Source organism: Gasterosteus aculeatus, chromosome 9 (genome assembly GCF_964276395.1).
Source record: "Gasterosteus aculeatus chromosome 9, fGasAcu3.hap1.1, whole genome shotgun sequence".
NCBI lineage: Eukaryota > Metazoa > Chordata > Actinopteri > Perciformes > Gasterosteidae > Gasterosteus > Gasterosteus aculeatus.
Window position 1 is genome coordinate 22,325,232 of NC_135696.1, and position 26,372 is coordinate 22,351,603.

At 42.5% G+C, this 26,372-nt stretch overlaps 2 long non-coding RNA genes across 2 annotated transcripts; both read left to right on the forward strand.

The window, feature by feature from the left end:
• Positions 1 to 2,318: 2,318 nt before the first annotated feature.
• On the forward strand, positions 2,319 to 4,234 carry LOC144383109 (uncharacterized). Its single transcript, XR_013450563.1, has 4 exons — positions 2,319 to 2,474; positions 3,180 to 3,363; positions 3,556 to 3,735; positions 4,173 to 4,234. It is a non-coding gene; the product is annotated as an uncharacterized LOC144383109 (long non-coding RNA).
• A 37-nt stretch (positions 4,235 to 4,271) lies between these two features.
• Positions 4,272 to 5,216, forward strand: LOC120813978 (uncharacterized). The gene is made up of 2 exons (XR_005711135.2): positions 4,272 to 4,503; positions 4,637 to 5,216. It is a non-coding gene; the product is annotated as an uncharacterized LOC120813978 (long non-coding RNA).
• The last annotated feature ends 21,156 nt before the right edge of the window (positions 5,217 to 26,372 follow it).

Sequence of the window (26,372 nt, forward strand, 5' to 3'; positions counted from 1 at the left end):
TCAGTTTGTTTGTTGTAAAGCACATTAGACATTTGTACATTATTGAGGTATTGAGATATATATATATATATATATATATATATATATATATATATATATATATTATAAAGTTGTCCAAAGTTATACTCACATCTGTTCTATTATCTTTAATATTTTCTGGTTTAAAGATTCATTTAAAAGAACAATATATATTAAAAGAACAAAGGCAAATTCCATCTATGTGTATAAATACCCAATTGCCAATAAAGCTAATCATCAATATTATTCTGGCTCTAACGGTACATTCTTGTCATGCTGGTTGTGGTGTTGGACCCACGAGCAGAACGAAGAGCAGAAAAGGTCCAAAACAGTCTTTATCACAAAGAACCAGAGGCTGCAATGCTGTGAGTTATATTATATAACATTACATTAAATTACATTACATTACATTATATTATTTTATATTATATTATAGAACAAGAAACAAGTGGAACTTCATCAAATAAGTCCATATGTTACAACGTGGGAAGGGATGCTGAGCGTTTTAGCCGGAGCATCAGTTGGTGAACTGAGCCACAAAGACGAACAGCAGGATGAGTGGAAATGATGCAGCTCCATTCATGGTCTGAAATAAGTGTCATAATAACTGGTGAGGCGATCGAACGTATCAATAATGAACAATGTCCCACTTGCAACCTGGAGATATAAGTGAGGAAAATATCCCAGAATGCCGATAGTAAGATCCGAGTGAAATGTACAACATACTGATGCTTCTGCAGGACGATGACTGATCCTCTTGTGAAGGAACAATGAGTCAGAGACAAGAGTGCTTTATTAAGATATGAAGACCTGTAGCACCTCTAAATCTGAAGGCGTGGATCTCAGCAGGAAACCGATGGATTGTCTACTCCAGGTGGGGAATGTGTCCTTACCCCAAGTGAAGGAGGTCAAGTACCTCGGGGTCTTGTTCACGAGTGAGGGGAAGATGGAGTGTGAGTTTGACCGGAGAATCAGAGGATGCCCCCTGGGCGCCTCCCTAGGGAGGTGTTCCAGGCACGGCCAGCTGGGAAGAGGCCCCGGGGAAGACCCAGGACCAGATGGAGAGACTATATCTCTGCACTGGCCTGGAACGCCTTGGATCCCCCAGTCAGAGCTGGTAGATGTGGGAAAGGGAAGTTTGGGGTCCCCTGCTGGAGCTGTTGCCCCCGCGACCCGACCCCGGATAAGTGGTTGAAAATGGATGAATGGATGGATGGAGACGTGTCCCACCATAAAGCCTGTGTGGACGGACAGCTGATTGTTCCTCACCTGAGCTGCTGTGTTTCTATCAGCCAACGACACCTGGGAACATTTCACTAAGTAACTCTAATAAAAAGCTGCAGGTTAATCTTCAGTAGAGACAGTTACACATGGAAATACAGTGAGAGACGGAGACAAGAGACACTGCAGAGCCAGAGGACGCCTTGTGTTAAAGACACATTAAAGTATATATATACATATATATACATATATATATATATATATATATATATGTATATATATATATATGTATATAGAGAGAGAGAGAGTTTAATCACAGTAACATCATTCCATGTATATTAGTTTAAATATGAACCCTCAGCTCTGTGTGTGTGTGTGTGTGTGTGTGTGTGTGTGTGTGTGTGTGTGTGTGTGTGTGTGTGTGTGTGTGTGTGTGTATGTTCTTATAACTCTTTATAGTAAAAAACACACACAAAAGTTCACTTTATATTTGGTGAAATTTAAATATTCCTAAACAGAAAAAGTTCAATGTTACACAAATACTAATAATACCGCTACTAATACTAATACTCCACACACATACACACACACACACACACACACACACACACACACACACACACACACACACACAATGTACTACCTGCTCATACAACTTATGCAGCTGATGTTCATTTAAAACCATCAGAGGTTACATCACATCAGGTCATTTATCTGACGCTTACATTACATTTTTAACATGTGGCTTTTTGCATTTTTGTCCAGGGAGCAATTAGGTGTTCGGTGTTTTGCTCAGGGACACTTCAACATGGGACATGGGGGCAGCCGGGACTCGAACCACCAACCTTGTGGTTGCTGGCGCACCCTCTCTACTGCGGCACCACGTCGACCCTGGTTCACCTCGGGCCGTCCACCATCTGATGTTTGCCGTTGCTTCTGTACTCTGATGCTTCTTTGCAAACTGCAGGTGTTCTGGACGATATCCGTATCGTCCTCCACTGCACCACCGATCTGACTATTACTGAATAAGTTCAACATGTGTCCACGTGACATTTGCATGTGTGTAGCCGTGTGCACCAATGGGGTTGTGTTGATTAGCCTCCACGAGGGGATTGGTGGCTGGAGGTCAGCAGGTCACACAGAACTCCTCTCAAAAGGCCCCCGTGTTGCAGCAGGAGGGACGTCTGAGGAAGAGATGGCTGCCATGACGGGTCTCGTCCTTCTGCTGTGGGCCGGTGAGTCTGCTGCTGCTTCCTCTCAGCGTCCCTCTGCTCCATGGAGCTCTCGTGTTACTCACATGTTCTCCGTGTGGTCTGCAGGTTCTTCAGGGACGACTTTCATCTCTGCTGGTTTCTGACTTTCAGACGTTTGATTCTTGAGTCTTTCTTCTTCTTCCTACACGTGAAGCCTTTTATAGACAGTAGTGTAACAGGGGGACATTGTGTCTGTGCTGGAGACAAAGACAGAGAGACACTTACTCACTGTCTTCTTTCCCTCGTCTCCACCTTTTATGTTGAGCGTGTTCCCCTCTGGACTAAATGACCCATCACATCTGCTAACATCTGGCTTTTGTCTTCAGTGAGAAGCTGAAGAAGGAATCAGCAGCAGTAACGTTGGGCCTCATAGACACTGGTCTTTCGTTCTGTACGACTGGTATCTGCTCACCACCAGTTTCAGTAACAGCACCTTCAGATGACGTGAAGACGCAGTTTGTCCGTCGTGAGCTTCCGTAGAGACATGGCGGTGCCACGTGGTGGACTCGCTGTGATAGAACTGATCAATGGCTCATTTAAAGCCACCAAAGACGTGATGGGTGTCAGCGTCAGCTCCTTGTTCACCAATGGAAACATGGTCCATCAGCAGTTACTCCATTTATACCAACCGTCCCCCACTGACTGACTGTTCTCCACTGATTACAAACACAGGACTTTGTGTTCCAGGTGTCACAGTGGCCTCACAGGTGGATCTGCACAAGAGGATCTATGGAGGACGGGATTGTGGAGCCACTGAGCGTCCGCATCATGTGGTTTTAACATCTACAAGTGACCCTGATTACTTCTGTGGCGGCACTCTGATCAGTGATCAATGGGTTCTGACTGCAGCTCACTGCTATGAGCCCGGATGGTGAGAAAGAGACAACTTTACTTTAAACTATTAAGCACATGTTTCTCACTCAGAGTCAATCTAGTGATCTGATTAATAACTACAGCATTCACACTATGACAACTGCATTAATGATGTTATTGTAATTAATATTATACTCAAATGTATCCATGACGGCTCAGTGATGTTTCTCTGTATTTTACTCATTTGTAGGAAGTTAACAGCAACTTTGGGGGAACTCCAAAACCCAACGGAAGAACATGTCATCAGAGACCAACCTGTGTTCTATACGGACACCAACGGGAAACATGACATCATGCTGCTGAAGCTGCCTAAAAAAACTTCTCTACCACGGGCAGTTCTCCCTCTGGACTGTTCAGGTCATCCCAACAAGTGAGTCACACGCTTCTTGTTGTCAGACGCGTAACGCAAATAACCATGAAATCTTTCTAGAGAAGCTGTACTCTAGTTTCCATCTCATCTGGTCATAAAATAAATGTGGTCTAGTTTAATGTGGTCCATGAAAGAAGGATCGAGATGTGAAGCAGCAGTTAGTAGTTAAAGAGGAGCACTAGAACGTGGTAATAAATATACACAGGTGAGTGGATGAGTCACTTCCACCAGACGTCAGTAGAAACCTGGTGTGACGGTGAGGATGGAGGTCTGCTGGACAGATGTCATTTCACTGTGCTGGTTTCAGTTTATTCATCACACCATGAGGAAATACTTCCTACCACCACCGGAATACTACAGGAAATACACACATTTACTGATCAGCTGATCGTTAGAAACATCTGATGGAGATTTAACATCATTCTGCTGCTTTACAGCGGTGCGGAAGTTACTGTTTCTGGACGTTCAAGAACAAATTCACTCCCTGGTGAAGAAGCAGGTGAGATGTGTCTTGTTTATTTTTAAAAAGTGTTTATTTAGTTTATTGTGTGTTTGGTATCACTCACAAATATTTGATTAATAAAACATGTAGAACATTTGGTTAAAACTATCTTTGTCTATTTCCATCTAGTTATACTCCCTTTGGATCTAACGCTGCCCCTCCAATGCCTCGACATCAAGGTGGCTGCGTGTTCATGTCCCATAAGCAGCTCATATGTGTATCCACATACATTCTGTTATAAAGAAGCTGGAAAGGACACCACTGAAGTGAGTCGTGTGTCTTCTAACTTCATATCTTTTCTGAAGTCATTACAAAAGCTTCTAACAGTTCATTATAAAAGAGTATTTCTTCATTTATACACAAAGGTATTTTAATAAAGTATCTCCATCTGTTCCACAGGGAGACTCTGGAGGTGGAGTGATGTACGGAGGCACACTTTATGGGGTCCATGTATCAAGTGGTGAGAAGCTCTGCAGTGATGAAGCTGAAGCAGTGAAGGTCTGTGAGAAGATCTACTTGGATTGGATCAAGAAGACGACTGGAATCCAAATACCATGACATGAACAAGTAGCATGATCTTTACTTTAACATGTTCTGTCTTTAACAGGAATTTCATCAGCATTCAGAAAATTGTTGAGTTACTCTGAGTTTGCTATTAATAATAATTAATACATATAGCATTGATTAAATGTTTGTAAAGCCCTTTAATACAAATAATAACTGTCATTCTATGACTTTATTTATTGTCCTGTCTGAATTATAAGTCTTAGTTTACACATTAATAATAATTAATAATAATCAAAATGTATCAAAACACGTCTGTAGATTTTAAATATCTTGTTTTACAGTAATTTTACTGTAGGAAAACAGCCCCAAACATAATAGTCTGCTGTCCTTTCAACAATATTGATCATTATTGCAATAATGTCTCCTCTTGTACAATCTGGTCAGTTTGAATAAAATGAAGATGACTCACAAATGGTTGTTTTTGTTGTCAGTGTCACAGAAAAGACACACAAACTCATTTTCTGTGATGTCTAAATCCCCTCTGATCAATATGTCCGATCAATACAGCAGCAGCGGCCCAGGAGGCGTCTTCGTGGAGACTTTTGGACGACTCGTCTGGTTGTTCTTCAGCTCTTCAACGTCACCACGTTAATTCTCTTGATGACAGATTAACAGAATTAATAGAACAAATACATTTTCCGTCAAAGTCACAAAGTTCATCTTTATCTACGTAACAAAAACATATTTCACCAACAAACGAGCAGAAACAATTATTCATACTTCAAGAATCACATTTTTATCTTATTATGTAGAAGTAAATTATTTTTGTTTCTCACTAACATGAATATTATCAACAAACACGTTTGAGACTAAATTAATTATGGATTTGATAAATAAGTGTGTCAGTAAGTGTGAGCAAAAGATAAAAGGTGGAGGAGGAAAAGAAGACAGTGAGTAAGTGTCTCTCTGTCTTTGTCTCCAGCACAGACACAATGTCCCCCTGTTACACTACTGTCTATAAAAGGCTTCACGTTTAACAGGAAGGCAAATTGTTCCTTTACACCTTTGATTGTGTAGTTTATTGTCTGCAAAGAGACAACAACACTCAAGTTAAATCCACCATCAGCAGACATGGTGTGAGGTACTGAAAGGAAACCAAACATGTGACTGCTGTCAATCAACACAGCTGATTTAAAAAGAACCAAGAAACCTGCTGACCTTCTGAACTCAGTCTGAGATGTTCCAGATGAATCATGATCTTGAGGCACATTCATTCATTGTAGCTTTTTATGAAGACAAAAACCTTTAACTTGTTGCTGTAACAGCTGGAGCTTTTGATGATTTACCGACTTCTTTGATCAGATCATTGATCAGATCATTGATCGTAGCATTGATCACATGATCAACCAATGAAGACATCATTGTGTTTAATAAACGGATCTCATTCCAAATGAATATTCATTCTCACTCAGCAGGAGACGCTGTCATATTTCATTTAAAATACACCAATGTCCATCAGATCACGTTTAGATATACACAGTACACAGGAGTACTAGGTGCTGATAGGTAGTGGAGGTAGCAGTAGTCGTGGTAGAAGCACCAGTAGTGGTAGTGGTATTAAGATATGTTACGTCCTGGGCCTCAACTCGCCCCACCAACACCTCCCGGGGAGACGGATCGAGCGTCTGCTCCTTTGTGGGTTTTGGGGATTAGAGTGGAGAGCGTGATGGAGAGCCGTGTTTCCATTCACAGTTTTTTTCGGTTGCTAAACGACAGCGGCCACATCTGGAGTCACATGTGCAAAACTGTGACTCCAGTCTGCACAGCAGCAGTTCATGAGGACCGAACTCCAGGTCCTTTTTCATTGCTTGAACACCGTTTTCAAAACTCTACACACTGATCACACGATGTATCCACAACCTGCACAACACTGTGGATGTACAGCACTTTGTTCAGATGCAACACACTGCTGTCAGAACTGTGAACCACACATTCAACACGAATGTGTCTTTAAAACACTGATGATTCTATTTCAGCTGAAAGGCTGAGCAGGTGTCTTGTTTTAGACTTGTTAGTGACCACACACACACACACACACACACACACACACACACACACACACACACATATATACATATACATATGCATACATACATACATATATATATATATATACATACATACATACATATATATATATACATACATACATATATATATACATACATACACATATATATATATATACACACATATATAAACATATATATACATACGTGTATATATATATGTGTATATATTTACATATATATGTTTATATATGTGTGTATATATATATATGTGTATGTATGTATATATATATATGTATGTATGTATATATATATATATGTATGTATATATATATATGTATGTATGTATGTATGTATGTATGTATGTATGTATTGTTGTGTTCAAAAATGAAGAAAACTCCGGACGAACAAAGGATACCGCAGATCGAAAGAGTTAAATAAAAGAATAAGCGTTGCGCTAAAAAGTTAACACCTCGATCGAGGATTCGCAAGCTTCCCCAGTCCACAGGCCACAGAGAGGCCTTTGACTTCAACGTAGTTAACCGTCTACCGGTTTCACTCACGAACCCCGAACGAAGGGACAAACACGTACATATATAGACAATCGGAAAGGTGTGAAAACTATTCTATTGGTCAGTTCTTCTATGATGTTTGGGTTAAAGTTGATGCGGTAGGCAGTGTCCACGCCTCTGGGCACATGACGTCTTCTGATGCGTTCAATGTTGACTAGTTATTTGAAGTGGTGCAATGTGGTATTACACTGAATGTCGCGTTCAGTGTAACCTGGGTTTTTTAGTGTCTCTGTCAAATGGTTTTATTACATTTTCCTGTATGCACATTACATTTAATACAATGATACTTTAGCTTATTGACTCAATTGATTGCTCTCAGAATTAGTTATACATTGACATTACATCGTTCTCATTTCTTTATTGATTACATAATCCAAAGGAGGAGGAGTGAGTTTTTAATAACCTACAGTAATATATGTGTATATTCAGGGCTGTAGTGGTAAACTCACGTAAACGCCGTTTACGCACCTCTGGAATTTTGGAAATAGCGTTCACGAACCTCTAAGTGGCGTTTACGCACCTCAAAGTTCCCTGCGCCTTGTATTCTTCTGTTGGAATAATCCGAAATAAACTTGGTGTAATTTTAAAACAGCTAAGACTACGTTTCCTATTGTTGAACATATAAACGCTGTCGTCTGAATCATGTTCATCTGCGCTGTATTACGGTCTGTGAGCATCCAATCAGCGCCTTGCGGCTGCAGCAGCAACCAATCAGGATCCAGGAGGTGTGTAAACACACGCTGTGGATCAGCCTGTCTACCTGTTCGGAACGTGTAATATTCGTGTGCGTGCACTGACATTTAATTGTCTAAGTACGACACGTACCAGTGAGTTTCTTTTAGTCGGCGCTGTATGCGTCCATCTTTATTAGTGCATATTTACTTCTGCGCATCAACGCGCACCTTGATGACCTCATCACAACATGACAGACATTTGAACCGGAAGTATCCGAGATACTACAGAATGGATTACCGCCGGTGTTACGTGCCTACTGGTTTTTGAACCTACTGTTTTGTCTACGCGTGCGTGTTTGTTTCCCTACAGCGGCAGATGTTGTCCGCCTCAGTCACCTCATTCGTCACACATTCGCAAACATATTGCTGAAAATGTTCAAAAGTCATCACATGTCCATTGCAGCGATTACGGTCGTATAAGTGAGCACTACGTCACTGCCACGTATGAAGAAATACATTGAAGAAAATAGATTTATTAAAAGATCGCCGCAACCTGGATTCGATCCCCGCGAGCAAAATGACAAAACGTCACAAGACGGACGCGTTACGCCGTCGGCCCCTCGAGCTCACTGGTGGCGCCGCTGTTTCCTGTACCTGTCATCACATTGGACATCGGCAGTGGCTAGAAAACCATTTGGTTCAGAGGGAACCAAGACAACTGGTTTTTTGGTGGCGTATCGTTGAACACTTTATCGGTGCTTTTTCCTGATGCTTTATACTGTGAAAGTACTCAATAATTATTAACACTAAGCACAGAAGGATGTAATATTAGTAATGTTTTATCCACAAAATGAAGAAATGGACGTCATGATTTACAGCCAATGTAAACACTGCTTGATTAGAGTTTTTGTAGAAATCTTAAGGCCTTAATCGTCTTATAAGTAATTGTTGGATGGCTCACAATGTGCAAACAAATAAAAAAAATCACCATGCCTGAATATCTACAAGAGCAAAAACTCAGGAGCAATTATAATTGGATTACATTTATTTTGTCCATCCCAAAAACAAATTTTAGCATTAGAGGGCTTTACAATCTATACGACATCCTCTGTCCCAGGACTCTCACATCGAACCAGGAACAACTCCCCCAAAACCCTTTTAACAGAGAAAAGAGGAAGAAACCTGTGGGAGAGCAAACCCGGAGGGATCCTTCTCCCAAGATGGACAGAAGTGCAATAGATGTACAGAATGATCATCATAAGAGCTACAAAACAGTCAATGCACAGAACCACAGAGACAAGACCAGGTCCAGATAGACCCATGATCCATGGTGACCTGTGAGGAGACAAAGCACAAAGACTGAGGCTGGCAGGCAGTAGGTGCAGAGTGGACAGTGGCAGCAGTGATGGCAAATTTCCACCTTTACTTTTACAATATGACTTATCTCCCTGTTTGTAATGTTAGACGTCTCTGTATTTAGAACCTTTCAATTCCACCCAGATAAGACGAATGTTTTAGGACACCATGTTTTCAGCAAGATGATTATCAGAGGTGAGACGTAGTCAGGGGGGGTCGCTCGGAGGAAACGCACTCGTACAAACGCTCAAACGTTCATTAGCACCCTTGTTGATTGGATTGTCTCTGTTTTGCCAATGGGAAGGAGATGTTCAGATGTTGTACACTGGATCTGAGAAGAAGCATTGACGAGTAATATATTATATTTGTAAGATTACAGAACTGTCAGTTTAATCTTACCTATGACCTTTGTCCCTGGACTTTGCATCCCCACATTCTCTACATAGTTCTGTCAGGTTTGATTACTTTCTCAATAACATCTAAATTCATATGACAAAATAAATCGTTCACTTTGGGAGGGTCCATCGGTGCTCTTTTTGTTCTATAGCTTTTCGAGATATATTTCTACTGAGCAGAGGTCGCACCAACTTTGCAATTCTCCCTTCATACTGATGTTGCTGATTAACGTGATTGCTTAATCCCAGGTGTATTTTCGGATTTCACGTCTGTAAAGCACTTTTTTAACGGTGTGGATGTAATGTGTAAATAACTGCATCAAGCGTCGCAAAAAAGCACCAACACACATGTTTGGAAGTGTTCCACAACACGCCATCAAAAACCAGTTGTCTTGGTTCCCTCTGAACCAAGAGGTTTTCTAGCCACTGCCGATGTCCAATGTGATGACAGGTACAGGAAACAGCGGCGCCACCAGTGAGCTCGAGGGGCCGACGGCGTAACGCGTCCGTCTTGTGACGTGTTGTCATTTTGCTCGCGGGGATCGAATCCAGGTTGCGGCGATCTTTTAATAAATCTATTTTCTTCAATGTATTTCTTCATACGTGGCAGTGACGTAGTGCTCACTTATGCGATCGTAATCGCTGCAATGGACATGTGATGACTTTTGAACATTTTCAGCAATATGTTTGCGAATGTGTGACGAATCAGGTGACTGAGGCGGACAACATCTGCCGCTGTAGGGGAACAAACACGCACGCGTAGACAAACCAGTAGGTTCAAAAACCAGTAGGCACGTAACACCGGTCCCGTCTGAATAGGCCTAATAAAATGAGTAATTATCCTCACGCATATTGCTGCAGATTAGGCTAATTCATTAAAAAATTGTCGACAGATTATGTGCAAGGCAGTTAGACGTAGCTGAGAGAAATGTTTTAGTTCAGCTATAGAATCTTCAAATTTCGCGGTCAAAGTCAAATATATTAGTTTTTTACTTCCATGATGATGTCATCGTGTTCTGCTCTCGCACAGAAAACGTGAGCGGGGAGCAAAGCTGTTGCTTCACTGAATAGGCCTCTATGCTTACAGTTTTTCTCAATCGCTAACAAGCACTTCCCCATACTTCAGAAATGTTTTCTAAACTCTAAACACAGACTCACACCTACAAGACACAATTGGCCAAATTGATCATTTTCTTCTCAAAAACACATTTTGTTAAATATATACTAACTCTTAATTTCAAAACAGAACACATCTTTCTCTGCACACACTAACTTTACCAAAACACTGGACATCTGACTCAAAATGAAGTTATTCTGTCAAAGTGTAGCGGTTGTACTCTTTGTTGCGTTGTGTTGTTAAAATCACCACCAGGACACGGACCACATTCGGCTCGGATCGGCCGTTTATTGTGTGACGTTAAGACACCTGGCGAACACACAGAAGTTAAGTCCTCAGAAGGAACCTCGTGGCATCATAACTGCCAAACAGAATGAAACACATGAGCTAGTTGAATTTAGCATTAGCCTTTTTAAGGGGACTTTCTACAGCCAACTTACCGGTTACACCGTGCAGCAGACTAACGTTTTAGCTACAGGGTGTCGCACCCACGTCCGCAGGGACCCACTAGAGGGCACCCACGTGACACCCTGTCATGACTCTTAGCGATGGCAAGTGGAGTCAAACACCTGTTACAAAAGAACAACATTTGTTTTCACTTCACAAGGTACATGCAGTCAGACGAAGTGCACCAGCTTTCAAAATTCTGGCTATTGTTGACATTATAAAAATTGCATAAACTTTTATGTTTCAGGTAACATGCAATGCACCATTTACACTAAATGTATTGGTTTGTACAGTAATGTTTACATTCAAACGCATTCCAGTAAAAAGCAAATCGGTTATTTTTTCTTAACTGTTTACCAAAGAAGGTACAGTAGAAACAGGATAATAGAACAGAAAAGGTTTATTTTATTTTAACAAAATATCCATGAAACACACGAGCATTCTGAAAAAAAAAAACAGCCAAATGCCCAAATGAAAAGGGGGGAACTAGAAATAGCAAACAATGTATGCATCTAATCCCTGCGATCTTCAGGGTTCGGCCACATGTTTTCGTCAACATCACATCTGACATCATCTAAGGCGATGCACCTGGGATCAACCCGCTTGGCATGTCGGATCCACCCGTGGCCATCGTGAACTGTGATGTCCCTGCAGCCAGCATCCATGGCTTCAAGGAGGGACATGTGGTCACGTGGCTGATGGTCATAAACCTTCCACCTCCATGCAGAACAGAACTCCTCTTCCTGCACCTCCTTCTGCACCTCTTCCTGCACCTGCACCTCCTTCTGCACCTGCACCTCCTTCTTCACCTGCACCTCTCACTGGACCTGGTCTTCTCCCTGGGCCCCTTGCTCTTCCTCTTCCTCGTCCAGACATTACAGTGTTTGTCCTTTTCTGTTTCCAAAAGCCTCACTCCTCAAAGTCCTCCTTAAATAAGCCAGACTGGAATCAGCTGTTGTTGATTTACCAGCATAAATCAGCTGTCAATTATTCAATAGTTTGTTCATTATCAGCTGAGATATATTGTTTTTGAACTGATATCATTGCAGAAGCAGAGGTTTTTATACTGTATCTACGGTTTGGAATATTGTCTTTGCTATTGTGGGATGGTGTGCGTTAACATTTGTGAATACTACTAAAACAATCCATCGTTTTGTTGGGACGATGGAGGTTGGGAGGTTTGACTTGTCTGTTAAGATAAATGTAAGCATTGTGGCCACAAAACACCGATGCTGTGCTAATTGTGTTTAGAGTTTTGAAAATGTGACAAATGTTTGGACAAACGCTTGTTAGCGATTGAAAAAAACTGTAATACGACTCAATGACAAAGAACACCGAAGCAACGCCGCCACGCCCGCTGTTTACAACGTGGAACTGCTGCTAGCAGACGGCCAGCGCACGTACAGCGCCGGTGGCCGAAGAGAGAGACGTGCTGCTCGGCATGGTGGCTTCGCTAGCAGTGGCCCTCTGATGGGGTTGCTGTAGTAGCTTCGCTAGCAGTCGCCCTCTGATGGGGTTGCTGTAGTAGCTTCGCTAGCAGTCGCCCTCTGATGGGGTTGGTGTAGTAGCTTCGCTAGCAGTCGTCCTCTGATGGGGTTGGTGTATTAGCTTCGCTAGCAGTCGTCCTCTGATGGGGTTGGTGTAGTAGCTTCGCTAGCAGTCGCCCTCTGATGGGGTTTCTGTAGTAGCTTCGCTAGCAGTCGTCCTCTGATGGGGTTGGTGTAGTAGCTTCGCTAGCAGTCACCCTCTGATAGGGTTGGTGTAGTAGCTTCGCTAGCAGTCGCCCTCTGATAGGGTTGGTGTAGTAGCTTCGCTAGCAGTCGCCCTCTGATGGGGTTGGTGTAGTAGCTTCGCTAGCAGTCGTCCTCTGATGGGGTTGGTGTAGTAGCTTCGCTAGCAGTCGCCCTCTGATGGGGTTGCTATAGTAGCTTCGCTAGCAGTCGTCCTCTGATGGGGTTGGTGTAGTAGCTTCGCTAGCAGTCGCCCTCTGATAGGGTTGGTGTAGTAGCTTCGCTAGCAGTCGTCCTCTGATGGGGTTGGTGTAGTAGCTTCGCTAGCAGTCGCCCTCTGATAGGGTTGGTGTAGTAGCTTCGCTAGCAGTCGTCCTCTGATGGGGTTGGTGTAGTAGCTTCGCTAGCAGTCGCCCTCTGATGGGGTTGGTGTAGTAGCTTCGCTAGCAGTCGCCCTCTGATGGGGTTGGTGTAGTAGCTTCGCTAGCAGTCGTCCTCTGATGGGGTTGGTGTAGTAGCTTCGCTAGCAGTCGCCCTCTGATGGGGTTGGTGTAGTAGCTTCGCTAATGTAATGGTAAAAATATGTTATAACATTGTCTTGTGTTAAAGCCGTGTCTCAAGTGTCCTGTATTTGACCCCGATGTGCAAAGAGCAGCATGATACAAAATGTTGCTTTGCAGCTGTGCTCTGAGAAGGGAGGACAGTCGACTCGATCTCATAGAAGCTTCAAAACAAAGGACTCCTCTTCATGGCCTTGGTTCATATCTTATTCTGTACGAAAGTTCTGGATCCAAGTTTTACTTTCATGTCAAGTAATAATGATTTGCAGCGGCCACTGAGGAGGATCTTGTGTGTGTGTGCTGCCCTCAGCTTCACCTGGGTTCTTATCTCAACCTGCTTTGCAGCTTCTCGTAACGGGCACGGAGAATGTCCTTCACATGTGTATAAAAACTCAGCGTCTTTAGTGCTCGGAGACGTCATTTCCACCGAGCACCGTGATTGCAAGCAATAAATGGACTTTTTGCAACTTTGATCATCCATGAAGACTCTGTTTTATCAGACAAATCATTCTCTTCTACCGAGCTTTTATTGAAATATTCCACAACAAGGCTCCCAGGCCAGAAACCTTGGTGTGATTATTGATGGGGCGTTTAAATTGGACCAGCAGGTCCGCTCTGTGGTTGAGGCTAGCTTCTTCCAGCTTCGGCAAGTCAAACCCGATCTAAACAGGACTGACCTCCAAAAAGTCCTACACGCTTTTATATCTTCGCGTTTGGACTATTGCAACTCCCTTGTGACAGGTTCGTCCTATGTGGGGGTCCTGGAATGATGCGCATGCAGCGGTCTGGTCCATTGAAAGTGCTTTATTTCAATGTTCACACACAACAACACCCGATAACACTCAGCCGGCTCCAGCCTCCTCGCCTCTCTCAGCAGTCTCTCGCTGTCGCCGGATTCCTCCTACTTAAAAGGTAGAACACACAGCTTGATTAGTCCCACGTGAGGCTGATTCCCCCGGCACCGTTCCCTGAACCACTCCCTTCTCCGTTCCCCCTGCAGCCGAGCCAAACCACGCCCGCCACCACATCCCTGTATGTCGGTATCGGCCAATCAGAACTCAACCGCCTACAGCTTGTGCAGAATGCAGCAGCCCGTCTCCTGACCGGGACAAAGAAGCACGGGCACATAACGCCAGTGCTTTCCTCTCTCCACTGGCGTCCCGTTGGAATAGATTTTAAGAATCTTTTATTGGTTTTTAAGCATGGACTGGTCCCAGAATATTTATCCAGCCTTATTAATGTACATCAACCCTCCAGAGCCCTGAGGTCAGCTGACCAGCTGGTTCTGAACGTTCCTCGGTCGTTCCTTATAACGAAAGGAGATGGAGCCTTCGCAGTAGCGGCTCCCAGACTGTGGAGCGCTTTGCCGCCTGACTTGTGCCGACTCACTTGTTGACTTTGGCCTTTGGCTGAGTTAAGTCACCTGTTTTGGATCTTTTATTTTGTTAGGCTTTCACTGTTTTACTGTTTTTGCTTGTTTGTTGTTTTACTTTTGTTTTGATTGTTTATTGCTGCTGATTGTTTTTATCCTGTGAAGCACTAGCTGGCCGTTGGCCTTTAAAAGTGCTACATGAATAAAAGTGACATTGACATCTGGAAATAGTTAGTGTGAACGAGCCAGCAGCGTGATGTCATGGACCATCTCTAGGTTGTCCCAATAGAAATCAGGTTTGACCTTCATTATTGTGCCTTGAAACTGTGGACCTCTTGGACCTCTTGGAGGCACCTAAAACTGCCTGTAAATAAGCAGATTGAAGAGGAACATCAGTGAACTGTTGTAGAAGCTCAACAAATTAAATCAGGTGAGTAATCACCAAACTCTGCTGTCTTTATTTGGGGACCGATGGATCTAATTATATCAAACCGGGATTGGTTCATAGTTCAGGACCTGATGATGATCTCACAGTTTAACTAAGAACTTGTCACGATGTATTTGTGTCTTTCTCCACTGTCCAAAACGACACCATCACGTCTCATTTGCTGCTATTATATCTGGTGGTACAGACACTCAGTTCGGACATCAAGTTCCAAACAGATCTTTAAGGTGAGCAGCTCACTGAAGGTGGAGGAACAATGAGGAGATACATGTTCATATATACCATCAAGTACAAATGTTTCTTTCTTACAGTGTTCTATCCCAGCAGTGTTCTGGGCAGAGAGCCGCCACATGTAAATCTATCAGGAAAACCCAGAGTGACGCCTGGAAGTCCTCCTCCAGGGGAGGTTAGAACCAATACATGACCAACTGTGGAGGGAGATCCTATGGAAGCCCATTATTACAGTTTAGGGAGAGAGATGAGTTTATTACAGACGTCTCACTGCAGGAGGTGCAGGAGCTCAGCCTGAAGCCTCCTGCCTCCATGGAGGAGAGAGACGCTGGGAGGAAGCAGCTCAACGTTACTGCTGCTGATTCCTTCTTCAGCTTCTCACTGAAGACAAAAGCCAGATGTTAGCAGATGTGATGGGTCATTTAGTCCAGAGGGGAACACGCTCAACATAAAAGGTGGAGACGAGGAAAAGAAGACAGTGAGTAAGTGTCTCTCTGTCTTTGTCTCCAGCACAGACACAATGTCCCCCTGTTACACTACTGTCTATAAAAGGCTTCACGTGTAGGAAGAAGAAGAAAGACTCAAGAATCAAACGTCTGAAAGTCAGAAACCAGCAGAGATGAAAGTCGTCCCTGAAGAACCTGCAGACCACACGGAGAACATGTGAGTAACACGAGAGCTCCATGGAGCAGAGAGACGCAGAGAGGAAGCAGCAGCAGACTCACCGGCCCACAGCAGAAGGACGAGACCCGTCATGGCAGCCATCTCTTCCTCAGACGTCCCTCCTGCTGCAACACGGGGGCCTTTTGAGAGGAGTTCTGTGTGACCTGCTGACCTCCAGCCACCAATCCCCTCGTGGAGGCTAATCAACACAACCCCATTGGTGCACATGGCTACACACATGCAAATGTCACGTGGACACATGTTGAACTTATTCAGTAATAGTCAGATCGGTGGTGCAGTGGAGGACGATACGGAGATCGTCCAGAACACCTGCAGTTTGCAAAGAAGCATCAGAGTACAGAAGCACCGGCAAACATCAGATGGTGGACGGCCCGAGGTGAACCTCTGATGGTTTTTAAATGAACATCAGCTGCATAAGTTGTAACAGCAGGTACATTGCAAACATTAGACAATAACACACCTTTGTTCTTGGGGTTGCAGGTATCATGTGACCCAAGCCAGCGTCCCTTGCGTCATGGTTATAACTCCTACATGTATGTTGTAAGCGATGATTAAATACGACCTCTGTGAAGAACACGAGGGAGAGAATCAATGCTGGATTTGTTCTTATTCATCACTGTCATAACTGTCAACCTCTAACAGAGATCCATGTGTGTGTGGAGTAGTAGTATTAGTAGTGGTATTAGTAGTCGTAGTATTCGTGTACCTTTGAACTTTTTCTGATTAGAAGTTTGGTTGCTGTCAAAAATGATGATTTATCAAATTAATATTTTTGATGTCAACAGAAATATTTACATTTCACTAAATGTAAAGTGAATAGATTTTGTGTGTGTTTTTGACTATAAAGAGTTATAACAGGTCACCACCACAACCACAAGGTCCACGTGGTGCCGCAGTAGAGAGGGAGCGCTGGGAACCACAAGGTTGGAGGTTCGAGTCCTGGCTGCTCCATGTCCCATGTCAGAGTGTCCCTGAGCAAGACACCTGACCCCTAAATGCTTCCAGGTCAAAAATGCAAAAAGCCATGTGTTAAAAATGTAATGTAAGCGTCCGATAAATGACCTGATGTGATGCTCTGCTGTGTCTCGTGTCTCCGGCTCTCACTGTATTTCCATATTTATCTCTACTGAAGATTAACCTGCAGCTTTTTATCAGAGTTACTTAGTGAAATGTTCCCAGGTGTCGTTGGCTGATAGAAACACAGCAGCTCAGGTGAGGAACAATCAGCTGTCCGTCCACACAGGCTTTATGGTGGGACACGTCTCCATATTTGAATAAACCGTCTCCGTCTCATTGTTCCTTCACAAGAGCATCTTTCTTCTCACTGATATCAGTCATCGTCCTACAGAAGCATCAGTTTGTTGTGTTTAAAGTTGATTTATTACAGGAGTTATCTAAAGCACATTAGACATTTGTACAATATTGATACTGTCAATAACTATGCAGTGCAGTGTATATATATATATATATATATATATACTATAAAGTTGTCCAAAGTTATACTCACATCTGTTCTGTCATCTTTCATATTTTCTGGTTTAAAGATTCATTTAAAAGAACAATATATATTAAAAGAACAAAGGCAAATTCCATCTATGTGTATAAATACCCAATCGCCAATCAATTTATTCTGGCTCTAACGGTACTTTCTTGTCATGCTGGTCGTGGTGTTGGACCCACGAGCAGAACGAAGAGCAGAAAAGGTCCAACAGTCTTTATCACAAAGAACCAGAGGCTGCAATGCTGTGAGTCCACAAGGCAGGTTGGGGGGAATCCAGAGGGGCCGAGAGCCTGAGACACTCATTACATCTCATTACATTACATTATATTATTATAACGATGAAATGCAACTTCATCAAATATGCCAATAAGTTACAACGTGGGAAGGGATGCTGAGCGTTTTGGCCGTAGCATTAGTTGGTGAACTGGTAACCAGTGACTGAACTGGGCCACAAGGACTAACAGCAGCATGAGAGACACGAGCAGCTGTTAGTAGAAGGCAGTAATAGAGTCAGACTGAGACCTGGTCCTGGATCAGTGGGGAGGTGTGATGCTGCACAGATGAGATCTGATGGTTGGAGGTGAAGCAGCTGGTGGATGGAGAGGCTCCGCCCACAGGAACACACCCTGCAGAGAAAACATGAACTAGAAAATGCATTTACTGCTGAAAATGCGTTGGAATGCAAAAAGCTGAAAGCTGAAATGAACTTCGGAAAATTGCTGAAATTACAGAAAGTTGAAGGGAATTTTAATACATTTGCTTAAATTACAGATATTAGAAAAGCTGAAATTAATATGAAATTGCGGAAAATACAGAAATGGGAGAAGCTGAAAGGAATTTCAATAGATTTGCTGAAAACAGCTGAAATAAATTTGAAAAATTGCAAAAAAATAAAGAAATGAATATTAAAACAATGCTGTTAATAGAGGCATAAGAAAAATATTTTAAAGAACTGCTGAAAATACAGAAATGTGAGAAGTGTCACGGTGTGGTTCACTTCCTGTCTTATTTTGTAGTTTTCTGCCACTCGTGTCCCCGGGTAACTTCACTTCCTGCCTTGTCCCGTCGTCCCCTGTGATCGTCTAATAGTTTCCACCTGTGTCCAATCACCTGCACCTCCCTTGTGTATTTAAGCCGTGTGTCTCTTGTGTCACTTGTGGCGTCATTGTCTTTTGTCGTGGATGTTCGTAGTTTCCTGCCTGCTGTTTTCGTTTCGGGAGAAGTCTGCGTTTGAGTCCTGAAAAGCCCCATGGAGGGAATGTTTACTGTAATGTTTGTGATGAGGCCTGTCAATTAAAAACGTCTTAGTTTGAATAACAAACATTCTGTCTCCCAACCCCCCTCACCCAATTCCATCATTTCAAAATAAAAGCCTCAATTATTATCTGTACCTTAACCATGAAGCTCAGAATGAAGCAGTTTCGTTGAAATACGTATTGCTCTTTCAAATACTACTACAACCACTACGAATATTACTAGTACTTCTAGTAGTACTACTACAACGGATATTTCTACTACCATAACACTACTGCTAGTATTACAAGTAGTACTACTCTTACAACTATAATAAAAAGGACTACCAGTATTTATACAGGTATTAGTACTACAACTACTACTAATGTTACTAAAAATACTACTATGGCTAATAGTACTAGTATTACAGCTGTTTTTACTGCTATTGATACTAAACTAATACTAATTCTACTGCTAGTACTACTAATACCACAATTAAAACTAACTAATACTAATATCACTACAAACTATTTAAAACCTCTTTTTATTCATTTAAGCTTTTATTTTTGTATTTTTTTAAATTCATTTAAGCTCCTGCAACTTCTGTATTTTTTAGAAAATCTTTTGAAATTCAGCTTCTCCCATTTCTGTATTTCCGGTTCTCCAATAATTTCAGCTTTTCTTATGCCTGTATTAACAGCAATATTAATTTCTGTATTTTTTGCAATTTTTCAAATTCATTTCAGTTGTTTTCATTTATGCTTTTTCAGCAAATCTTTTGAATTTCCTTTCAGCTCGTCCCCTATTCTCAGAAATTTCAAATTCATTTCAGCTTTTCTAATATCTGTAATTTCAGCAAATGTATTAAAATTCCCTTCAACTTTCTGTAATTTCAGCAATTTTCTGAAGTTCCTTTCAGCTTTCAGCTTTTTGCATTCCAACGCATTTTCAGCAGGAAATGCATTTTCTAGTTAAGATATGAAGACCTGTAGCACCTCTAAATCTGAACCCGTGGTTCTCAGCAGGAAACCGATGGATTGTCTACTCCAGGTGGGGAATGTGTCCTTACCCCAAGTGAAGGAGTTCAAGTACCTCGGGGTCTTGTTCATGAGTGAGGGGAAGATGGAGTGTGAGTTTGGCCGGAGAATCGGAGCAGCGGGGCGGTGTTGCACTTGCTTTACCGCACCGTTGCAACGAAAAGAGAGCTATGGTCATGAAGGACGGGTCATGACCGAAAGAACTAGGTCACGGGTACAAGCGGCCAAATGGGTTTCCTCAGGAGAGTGGCTGGCGTCTCCCTTAGGGATCGGGGGAGAAGCTCAGCCATTCGTGAGGAGCTCGGAGTAGAGCCGCTGCTCCTTTGGCTTGAAAGGAGCCAGTTGAGGTGGTTTGGGCATCTGGTGAGGATGCCCCCTGGGCGCCTCCCTGGGGAGGTGTTCCAGGCACGGCCAGCTGGGAAGAGGCCCCGGGGAAGACCCAGGACCAGGTGGAGAGATTATATCTCTGCACTGGCCTGGAACGCCTCGGATCCCCCAGTCAGAGCTGGTAGATGTGGGAAAGGGAAGTTTGGCGTCCCCTGCTGGAGCTGTTGCCCCCGCGACCCGACCCCGGATAAGTGGTTGAAAATGGATGAATGGATGGATGGAGACGTGTCCCACCATAAAGCCTGTGTGGACGGACAGCTGATTGTTCCTCACCTGAGCTGCTGTGTTTCCATCAGGAATGAAGAAACATTTATAACCATAATATGTCAGACATACAAGAAATTTGACGTGGCGGTTGACAGTATGACAAGACAACATATTGCAAGAGGAATAAAATAAAACACAAGGCTATTGGTTAGTTTAAAAATAAAGGAATACAAGTTTAAAGTTTAAATTCAAAATAAAGTGCACCAGCGAACAGAAAGTGACGTGTGTCATGTCAGAGTCAGACAGATATCAGTGAGAAGAAAGATGCTCTTGTGAAGGAACAATGAGACGCAGACGGTTTATTCAAATATGGAGCTGATTGTTCCTCACCTGAGCTGCTGTGTTTCTATCAGCCAACGACACCTGGGAACATTTCACTAAGTAACTCTGATAAAAAGCTGCAGGTTAATCTTCAGTAGAGATAAATATGGAAATACAGTGAGAGCCGGAGACACGAGACACAGCAGAGCATCACATCAGGTCATTTATCTGACGCTTACATTACATTTTTAACACATGGCTTTTTGCATTTTTGACCTGGAAGCAATTAGGGGTCAGGTGTCTTGCTCAGGGACTCTGACATGGGACATGGAGCAGCCGGGACTCGAACCACCAACCTTGCGGTTCCCAGCGCTCCCTCTCTACTCCGGCACCACGTCGACCCTGTGGTTGTAAATATTTCTGTTGACATCAAAAATATTAATTTGATAAATCATAATTTTTGATAGCAACCAAATTTCTAATCAGAAAAAGTTCAAAGGTACACGAATACTACTACTACTAATACCACTACTAATACTACTACTCCACACACACATGGATCTCTGTTAGAGGTTGACAGTTATGACAGTGATGAATAAGAACAAATCCAGCATTGATTCTCTCCCTCGTGTTCTTCACAGAGGTCGTATTTAATCATCGCTTACAACATACATGTAGGAGTTATAACCATGACGCAAGGGACGCTGGCTTGGGTCACATGATACCTGCAACCCCAAGAACAAAGGTGTGTTATTGTCTAATGTTTGCAATGTACCTGCTGTTACAACTTATGCAGCTGATGTTCATTTAAAAACCATCAGAGGTTCACCTCGGGCCGTCCACCATCTGATGTTTGCCGTTGCTTCTGTACTCTGATGCTTCTTTGCAAACTGCAGGTGTTCTGGACGATCTCCGTATCGTCCTCCACTGCACCACCGATCTGACTATTACTGAATAAGTTCAACATGTGTCCACGTGACATTTGCATGTGTGTAGCCGTGTGCACCAATGGGGTTGTGTTGATTAGCCTCCACGAGGGGATTGGTGGCTGGAGGTCAGCAGGTCACACAGAACTCCTCTCAAAAGGCCCCCGTGTTGCAGCAGGAGGGACGTCTGAGGAAGAGATGGCTGCCATGACGGGTCTCGTCCTTCTGCTGTGGGCCGGTGAGTCTGCTGCTGCTTCCTCTCAGCGTCTCTCTGCTCCATGGAGCTCTCGTGTTACTCACATGTTCTCCGTGTGGTCTGCAGGTTCTTCAGGGACGACTTTCATCTCTGCTGGTTTCTGACTTTCAGACGTTTGATTCTTGAGTCTTTCTTCTTCTTCCTACACGTGAAGCCTTTTATAGACAGTAGTGTAACAGGGGGACATTGTGTCTGTGCTGGAGACAAAGACAGAGAGACACTTACTCACTGTCTTCTTTCCCTCGTCTCCACCTTTTATGTTGAGCGTGTTCCCCTCTGGACTAAATGACCCATCACATCTGCTAACATCTGGCTTTTGTCTTCAGTGAGAAGCTGAAGAAGGAATCAGCAGCAGTAACGTTGGGCCTCATAGACACTGGTCTTTCGTTCTGTACGACTGGTATCTGCTCACCACCAGTTTCAGTAACAGCACCTTCAGATGACGTGAAGACGCAGTTTGTCCGTCGTGAGCTTCCGTAGAGACATGGCGGTGCCACGTGGTGGACTCGCTTTGATAGAACTGATCAATGGCTCATTTAAAGCCACCAAAGACGTGATGGGTGTCAGCGTCAGCTCCTTGTTCACCAATGGAAACATGGTCCATCAGCAGTTACTCCATTTATACCAACCGTCCCCCACTGACTGACTGTTCTCCACTGATTACAAACACAGGACTTTGTGTTCCAGGTGTCACAGTGGCCTCACAGGTGGATCTGCACAAGAGGATCTATGGAGGACGGGATTGTCTACACGATGAGCGTCCGCATCATGTGGTTTTAATATTTGACAATATTACCCATCAATCCTTCTGTGGCGGCACTCTGATCAGTGATCAATGGGTTCTGACTGCAGCTCACTGCAATAAGCCCGGATGGTGAGAAAGAGACAACTTTACTTTAAACTATTAAGCACATGTTTCTCACTCAGAGTCAATCTAGTGATCTGATTAATAACTACAGCATTCACACTATGACAACTGCATAATGATGTTAATGTAATTAATATTATACTCAAATGTATCTATGACGGCTCAGTGATGTTTCTCTGGATTTTACTCATTTGTAGGACGATAACAGCCCATCTTGGGAACCCAATGATCCCATATACCATCACAGACAAAAAAAAGTTTACAGAGTGGGTTTTTATAAAACATGACATCATGCTGCTGAAGCTGTCTGAAACAGTTGCTGATCCATTTGCAGCTCTTCCTCCAGACTGTTCAGGTCATCCCCCAAAGTGAGTCACAAGCTTTATTTTCTTTTACTAAAAGTCAGACGCGTAACTCAAATAACCATGAAATCTTTCTAGAGAAGCTGAACTCTAGTTTTCATCTCATCTGGTCATAAAATAAATGTGGTCTAGTTTAATGTGGTCCATGAAAGAAGGATCGAGATGTGAAGCAGCAGTTAGTAGTTAAAGAGGAGCACTAGAACGTGGTAATAAATATACACAGGTGAGTGGATGAGTCACTTCCACCAGACGTCAGTAGAAACCTGGTGTGACGGTGAGGATGGAGGTCTGCTGGACAGATGTCATTTCACTGTGCTGGTTTCAGTTTATTCATCACACCATGAGGAAATACTTCCTACCACCACCGGAATACAACAGGAAATACACACATTTACTGATCAGCTGATCGTTAGAAACATCTGATGGAGATTTAACATCATTCTGCTGCTTTACAGCGGTGCGGAAGTTACTGTTTCTGGACGTTCAAGAACGAATTCAAACTCTGGTGAAGAAGCAGGTGAGATGTGTCTTGTTTATTTTTAAAAAGTGTTTATTTAGTTTATTGTGTGTTTGGTATCACTCACAAATATTTGATGAATAAAACATGTAGAACATTTGGTTAAAACTATCTTTGTCTATTTCCATCTAGTTATACTCCCTTTGGATCTAACGCTGCCCCTCAAATGCCTCGACATGAAGGTGGTCACCTGTCGTCCCTGTTCCAAAGACAAAACATATGCGTATCCAAATGTATTCTGTTATGAAGAAGCTGGAAAGGACGTCACTCGAGTGAGTCGTGTGTCTTCTAACTTCATATCTTTTCTGAAGTCATTACAAAAGCTTCTAACAGTTCATTATAAAAGAGTATTTCTTCATTTATACACAAAGGTATTTTAATAAAGTATCTCCATCTGTTCCACAGGGAGACTCTGGAGGTGGAGTGATGTACGGAGGCAAACTTTATGGGGTCCTTGTAAGAGGTGGTAAGAAGCTCTGTAATAAAGAAGCTGAAGCAGTGAAGGTCTGTGAGAAGATCTACTTGGATTGGATCAAGAAGACCAAAAATGATAATGGATGCGTTGGGTGCTTTGGATGATACTTTAATGTGTTATTTTACAGGAATTTCATCAGCATTCAGAAAATTGTTGAGTTACTCTAAATTTGCTATTAATAATAATTACTACATATAATATTGATTAAATGTTTGTAATGCCCTTTAGTACAAATAATAACTGTTATTCTATCACTTTATTTAGTTATAACTCTTAGTTTACACATTCTTGATGTCAAAACCTTTCTGGCAAAAAATAATCAAAATGTATTAAAACACGTCTGTAGATTTAACATTTTACTGAAAACAACAAAGCATTAAAAATAATAGTCTGCTGTTCTTTCAACAATATTGATCATTATTGCAATAATGTCTCCTCTTGTACAATCTGGTCAGTTTGAATAAAATGAAGATGACTCACAAATGGTTGTTTTTGTTGTCAGTGTCACAGAAAAGACACACAAACTCATTTTCTGTGATGTTTAAATCCCCTCTGATCAATATGTCTGAACCTACAATGTGATTCATCTTATAATAACATTGATTATTACTCAGCGTACACACGCTGATACGTTCCTCTGGCCCTGCTCCCTCTAACCACATTTATCCCTGGAGGAGGTTTGATTATCTGATCATAACTTCCTCCCAGCAGCATCATTAGATCAGGGGTCCGGTTCAAGAATCAGGTTTAGTGGAAACTCAGAGTTTGTTAAACCTCCTACTTGAAACGGACCCTTGTTCTCCGGAAGGTCTTTACATCGATCTATGATTTAAAACCTGCTGTTGACATTTACTACTCGCTGGATAAGATCAGAACAAATGAAAAAATGTTCCGTCACCGAGTTCATCTTTATCTACGTAACAGAAACATATTTCACCAACAAACGAGCAGAAACAATTATTCATACTTCAAGAATCACATTTATATCTTATTATGTAGAAATAAACTATTTTTTTCCCCCCAACAAATAGGACACTTTCGAGACAAAGTTAAATTTGTATTTCAAAGATCAATTTGTGTCATCAAACAGCTCAACATAAAAGGTGGAGGAGGAAAAGAAGACAGTGAGTAAGTGTCTCTCTGTCTTTGTCTCCAGCACAGACACAATGTCCCTGCTGTTACACTACTGTCTATAAAAGGCTTCACGTTTAACAGGAAGGCAAATTGTTCCTTTACACCTTTGATTGTGTAGTTTATTGTCTGCAAAGAGACAACAACACTCAAGTTAAATCCACCATCAGCAGACATGGTGTGAGGTACTGAAAGGAAACCAAACATGTGGCTGCTGTCAATCAACACAGCTGATTTAAAAAGAACCAAGAAACCTGCTGACCTTCTGAACTCAGTCTGAGATGTTCCAGATGAATCATGATCTTGAGGCACATTCATTCATTGTGGCTTTTTATGAACCTTTAACTTGTTCCTGTAACAGCTGGAGCTTTTGATGATTTACTCACAACTTCTTTGATCATATCATTGATCATAGCATTGATCACATGATCAACCAATGAAGACGGGCTGGTGACGTCATTGTGTTTAATAAACGGATCTCATTCCAAATGAATATTCATTCTCACTCAGCAGGAGACGCTGTCATATTTCATTTAAAATACACCAATGTCCATCAGATCACGTTTAGATATACACAGTACACAGGAGTACTAGGTGCTGATAGGTAGTGGAGGTAGCAGTAGTCGTGGTAGAAGCACCAGTAGTGGTAGTGGTATTAAGATATGTTACGTCCTGGGCCTCAACTCGCCCCACCAACACCTCCCGGGGAGACGGATCGAGCGTCTGCTCCTTTGTGGGTTTTGGGGATTAGAGTG